Raw genomic sequence first — 6,677 nt, 5'->3', positions numbered from 1 at the left:
GCAAACCCCTGCAGTGAGCAGCGACATCTTCAACTCAATCAGGTTGCTCAGATTCCCATCCAACCTGACTTGGAATGTTTCCATGGATGAGACATCTACCACCTCTCTGTGCAACATGTGCCAGTGTTTCACCACTCTCACTGTAAAAAAATTTCTTCTTGCTATCTGGTCTGAATCTACCCTTCTTTTAAATAAAACCATTACGCCCCGTCCTACAGCAACAAGCCCTCTGAAAGAGCCTGTCACCATCTTTCTTATAAGCCCCCTTTAAGTACTGAAAGGCCGCAATAAGGTCCACCCAGAGCTTTCCTTTGTCCAGGGTGAACAACCCCAACTCTCTCAGCCTTTCTTCATAGGAGATGTGCTCCAGCCCTCTGATCATTTTTGTGGCTTTCCTCTGGACCCATTCCAACAGGTGCATGTCTTTCCTATGCTGAGGACTCCAGAACTGGATGCAGTACTCCAGGTGGGGTCTCACCACAGCGGAGTAGAGGGTCAGAATCACCTCCCTTGACCTGCTGGCCCCACTTGTTTTTATGCAGCCCAGGATACAGTTGCCCTTCTGGGTTGTGAGCACACATTGATGGCTCATTTCCAGCTTTTTACCCATCAGTACCTCCAAGTCCTTCTCCACAGGACTGCTCTCAAACTCATTATCCCCCAGCCTGTATTAATACCAGGAGTGGCCCAAACCCAGAAGCACAACCTTTCACTTAACCTTCTTGAACCTCATGAGGTTCCCATGGGCCTACTCCTCAAGCTTGTCCAGGTCCCTCTGGATGTCATCCCTTTCATCAGGCATGTCAAATGCACCACTCAGCTTGATGTAGCCTGCAAACTTGCTGAGGGTGCACTCGATCCCTCTGTCCATGTCCCTGTTGAAGATATTAAACAGTACTGGCCCCAATACAGACCTCTGAGACACACTACATCTGGACATCAAGTCATTGACCACTACCCTCTGGATGTGACCATCCAACCAATTCCTCATCTACCAAACAAATCCATTCATCAAAAGTCCATTCAAACAAATCCCTACGTCTAAATTTTGAAAATTTATTGAAAAAATTCAAATTAGAGAGGATGTTGTGGAGGATTGTGTCAAAGGCTTTACAGAAGTCTAGACAGATGACATCCATAGCTCTCCCCTTGTCCACTGATGTAGCCACTCCATCACAGAAGGCCACTAGTTCGGTCAGGCAGCACTTGTCCTTAGTGAAGCCATGCTGGCTGTCTTGTATCACCTCCCTGTCCTCCATGTGCTTTAGCATAGCTTCTAGGAGGACCTGTTCCATGATCTTCCCAGGCAGAGAGGTGAGGCTGACAGGCTGGTAGTTCCCAGGGTCCTCCTTTAGGCCCTTTTAAAAAACAGGTGTAATATTTCCCTTTTCCCAGTTACAAGGGACTTCATCTGATTGGCAGGACTTTTCAAATATCATGGAGAGTGGCTTGGCAACTGCATCAGCCAATTCTCTCAGGACACAGGGATGGATCTTATCAGTTCCCACAGGCTTTATATATGTTCAGGTTTCTCAGGTGGTCATGAACCTGATCTTCTCTTACAGCAAGTAGGACTTTGCTCCCTCGGTCCCTGTCCTGAGGTCCATCCATTTGCGGGGTGTTGGGAGAGAGATGCCAGTGAAGCCTGTGGCAAAGAAGTCGTTGAGTACCTCAGCCTTCTCGTTGTCTGTTGTTAACAGCTTGCCAATCTTGCTCATGCCAGGGGACACACTTTCTTTGACCTTCCTCTTCTGACTGATGTATGTGTAGAAGCCCTTCTTATTATTCTTTTTGTCCCTTGCCAAGTTCAGCTCCAGCTGCACCTTGGCCTTCTTGACCCCAACCCTACACAACCAGGCAGCATCCCCAGACTCTTTCCAGGACGTCTGTCCCTGCTTCCACTGCCTGTGCAGTTCCTTCTCGCCCTTTAGTTTGCCCAGCAAGTGTCAACTCAGCCATGCTGGTCTCTTGCCTTCCTTGACTGATTTCTTACACCTGAGGATCAAGAGCTCCTGTGCAATATGGAAAGACTCCTTAAAGATCTGCCAGCTCTGTTCTCCTCCCTTATCCCTGACATCATTTCCCATAGGTTCCTATTGATTATCTCCTTGAAGAGCTGGAAGTTTGCTTTCCTAAAAATTCAGGGTCCTGACATTTCTTTGTCTTACCCATATCCCTCAGGACTGTGAATTCTACTGGTGCACGACCACCCAATGCTTCATTTGTTTCATGACAGGCAGGTGCAAGAAAAATCATACTTATTTCTGGTATGGGGAGGAAAAAAGGTCTCAAAGGATCAGAACTTTAGAATATCCACTTGCAGTAACTGCACAGCATAAACATGAGCTTCCAGCGTGTCAAATGAAAAGACAGTCTTTATGACTTTCCATTAGCTGAATTCCTTTGTAGCTGACACTTTCAGAGCAGGAAATGTATCAAAAAAGACAAGGAAGGCTCAAACTCAGGTGCTGGAAGTCAAACAAAATCTGAACATGAAATACTGAGTGACTGTAAACACAGGTAGGAAAACACTCAGCATCCCTAAAAGCAAGCTACGGAGGTTCCCAAAGTTCTCTAAATTAAAGCATCGCATTCTGCTTACAGTTATTTATAGGTTTTGATTTAACTGATTTGCCCAAGACCAGATGTTGCATGAAAGTTGAGAATTCCACCTCCACCGTAAGATCATGTCCAACAAACACCACTTCACGTTCCCAGGCAGGGAGACACACCACACACATCCCAGGTCCCAGCAGAGGAAGCCTGCAGCCCAATGGTGAGGGAAGGTTTACCACTAGACTACCAGGATACACTTCTTGAGAGGATAAGCCAATGAAAGTACATGCCTGGAGTCAGGCAACAAAGTTGAAAAAGCACTCATTTTGATGCCCTCTGTCTGCTCAAGCTCAGAGCAAGGTAACTGAAGCACTCTGATCTACTGGGTTGCTGACAGAGCAGAAGCAAGCACTGGTCTCCAGAGAGATCCACTTCTTGACATCAGAGACTCTTCTCAGTAAGACAGGTCTGCACTGGATCCTGCTGATGCAGCCCTGTGAATCATGAATGTGAAAGGTTTTATTAGCTGGGGCCCTTGACCTCAGCACAATTACACTACCGGCGCTTCTTTAGAACAGTCTCCCTTGCTCCCAGGGCTACTGGGGTTACTTGTTTCAGGGTCAGCGGGCTGTCCCCCCAGCCAGGAAGTGCCAGCACATCTGCCAATATCTTTTCCAGGCCCCTTGGGCCACAGCTCAATCCAACTAAAACATGGACAAAAGTATTCAAAAACTATTCCCTTGGTGCTGTGGGCTTCAGCAGGCCAAAGGTTCTTCATTCTACTACAGTGCCGGCAACTGAAGTGAAACCTTTTCCAGCGAAGCTTTTTTCAGCAATTACTGACATCATTTGACTCTTGCGTATTCATCCGAGTCTCAAATCATGCTGGCATGCTAGAGTCCTTGCACCTGATGGGTTTCTTCTACTCAGTTGCAAAGGAACTGAGAATGGCTTTGCCTCCACTAAATTCAGCATTTAACTGCAAGCATGTCCTCCTGCTGATACAACCACACCACTCTGCAGTTAAACCGCTCAGCCACACAGATATTTTTATTTTGACCTTGCACAAACTACTTCCCAGAAAGACAAAAGTGCTGGGAAGAAAAGGGGTGGGAAGGGGGGAGTGTTAAATCAAAATAAGGCACTAATTGCCTGAATTTGTATCACTGTAGCTAAAACACTCATAGTCACAGTTTGGCTTACAGCTTTCTTCAGCCATGTCTCCAATGTTCAGCAGTAATTCTGTAAAACACCCCTCCAAAGGAGGTACTTGCATTTGGCAGCAACTGCCATTTCAATAGAGAACTGAAGACAGACATGTAGTTCCCTCAGACACAAAGATCCTCCACAGAGGACCAAGAACACAGGCACATATTCACCTGTCCGATTTGGTGAGGAAGATAAGCTCATTTCCAAAGAAGGGTGCAAAAATGATGAGGCTTTGCATCCTAACTCACAACTGAGCTATCTGAAAGATGTTTGAACCATTGGAGAGACACCCCTCTGGAGCACCATGTGATATGTAGACACTTCAAACAGGGTACTGACCTCAGGGAATGGATATTTCACAGTTCAAGCTATCAGGGCTTGAAGCTGCCAAGAAGGAAAGATGTGGAGACACACTCCCAAAACACAAGGGAGTTTTAAACGTTAGCAAGCCATTGCCAGCTCTGGTTCAAGATGAAGGTAACACAAATGAGACAAGATCAACCAAGCACTCCCCACAACTGCTGCCAGATCACAGAGTGAAGAAGCACAGTCAGACCTGCAACCATCAAATGTTTATCTCCACTGGGAAGAGGCCATCAGGAGCATAGATTCTGGCTACTCCAGCAGCCACCCTCAACAAGCTGTGCTCCCACCAGGTAAATAACTTTCACTCCAGCTGGACACTCAACCTCACTGACCCCAGGCTAGATCCCACCTGCGAGGGAGGTAACGGGAGTCTCTGGGTAAACCCAACATGGAAACACAGTGAAGGGACCGCCCAGGGTATTGCTGCACATACAGCTGCTAAACCTACCAGGAGCTGAAAAGTTCTTCTCAACTTGTAATGGGGTGTATTCATTAGCATTTTCTATTAAGAACAATGCTTACTCCCCCACGACTATCCTCTTGTTTCTGACTATTCTCAATAAGAAAAGCTGCAATACCTCTCAAGCAGAACATAAAACAAAAGAGCACAGTTTGGAGATGGCCTGGTTTTTTTTTTTTCTTTTTGACCCACAGGCCTACTTTAAAACACAAAGCAAGCAGTGAATGACAGGCCTTTTAGTATTAAATTTCTTGTCTCAGAAACTATGTTCTCCATGAGCTCAGAGACCAAAACTCAAGACACTTACCACTACTGTGTAGCTCAAAACTTTCATAACAGATTCAAGATCTTTTACGTGAAAGTTCAGACTCCATTTGTACTCCAACAGTAAGAGCTGACTTTTCTTCCAAGCCTCTTCACAAACCGGTTGTTCAATAATGAACTTTCAAAAAGACATCTAAGTAAAATTCATTGCTCCCTTTATGCTCATCTCATTATCCTAGCCTCTTGTTGTGCCTGCTCCTTATAACGGATGGAGCAAGTATTAGCTTGATTTCCTACCACACATCAAGTTTTCGGCTGAGCTTAGCAATTTACATCTCTAAGAACTGATAAGATCTCTATTAATTTACTACTGAATGCATAAAGCTAGAGGTATTTTTTTTGCCTTGCATCTGACAGATAGTGAAAGCATACCTTACTTTCCTGACATGCCATAACTTCTGCACACAGATGCAACTGATAAGAGGAATTCAAATCAAGGCCAAAATTTTGTTATCATAAAATAAGTGAAATGAATATCTCCTTATTTCCATATGTAGAGGACCAAAAAGAAAAAAATATCAGAAAGAAGCACCCCAGGAATACTACACTTTATACATAACAGAAGAAATTTTTAATACCTGAAGTTAAGACATTTTGATGAGAAAAATTAAAGGGCATGGCTATTCAAAATACAGCTTGCCATTTAAAAAAAAAAAACAACATTAAAACCCCCTTTATTACTAAGCCTCCCAGCTCATATGCCTGAGACCCTGCACTTTCAGACAGAGGTAGCCAGGAGTGAATTCAGGTGAAGCAGCAGAGATGAGAACATAGAATGCAGGAAGCTGGAAGCAGTGCTGATAGATCATGAAGCCACACTGCTCCAGATGACTGAACTCAGCAGATGTGCCAGGACAACGTCACGAGATGCTTTCCTGCTGGCAAGCTCGTGCTAATAGACAATAGAACACTGATGTTCAGTTGGTAGACTTCTGTTTTTTTCCCTCTCTAACAGAGACAAGGACCACTTCTAAAGTTTCACAACTGGAAATTAGCTGATAATATTAATGAACTCATTTCTGTCTCAGCCATCACCCAGCCTGTGGTGCCCTCAGTTAAAGGCAACAACCAGAAGCTGCAACTCACCTAAACATTGGAAAAAGTTTAAACCTCAAGCACAGAGTATGGTATTCTGTCTAAAGGAACCCCTCTCCTGCAAATCCACGGGAGCAAGAGCCAGCCCCTCTGACAGAACCCATGCAATACAGACCACAGCATGTTCCCTCAAAGAAAATACCAATGAGGAACTTGCTCCTCACGAGCCCAGCTGCTGCGGGGGCAGGCAGCAGGAGCCCTCCGTGCCGTACAGCTCACCCTACCTGGCTGCAATGCGGGGAGACACCGGCCCAAACCTGCCCTGAGTTCCAACTGTCCAGGCACTACGAGCTCCTCGCTTCTGCGTTTGCCTCCATGCACTGCTCAGCACAGGGGTGTAGCAAATGGAAAGGATCTGCATGGGTTACTGCTGTGCAATGAACATAAAGCAGCAGTAGCTGATGCACACATTTACTTTCATCATATACGTATTTTTAAGTACCTAAATCCTTTCAAGGAGCAAAACAAGAATCACCACAATCATTTTCAGAATTCCTCCTTACTGCAAGGGCAAGTCTGAGCCTGTCAGTACCATCAATCTCATTTTAAATAAGCATGGCAGCCTCCACACAATTTGTTTACTGAAGTTAACTGTGGGGCAGGGGATAATTTTGGCTTACTTGCTGCAGTAAGTTGCAAAGATAAAGTTGCATGCTCAAACTACGAG

General features: G+C 45.3%; 1 pseudogene; it reads right to left on the bottom strand.

Annotated features, from left to right (window-relative positions):
- Window positions 1-944: 944 nt before the first annotated feature.
- LOC103777243 lies at window positions 945-3,775 on the bottom strand (annotated as a pseudogene).
- Window positions 3,776-6,677: the final 2,902 nt, after the last annotated feature.

This window comes from Merops nubicus, unplaced genomic scaffold (genome assembly GCF_000691845.1).
Source record: "Merops nubicus isolate BGI_N331 unplaced genomic scaffold, ASM69184v1 scaffold2930, whole genome shotgun sequence".
In the NCBI taxonomy this organism is placed as follows: Eukaryota; Metazoa; Chordata; class Aves; order Coraciiformes; family Meropidae; genus Merops; species Merops nubicus.
The sequence above is the reverse complement of the archived record's forward strand: the minus strand, read 5'-3'. Positions and strand labels throughout refer to the sequence as shown.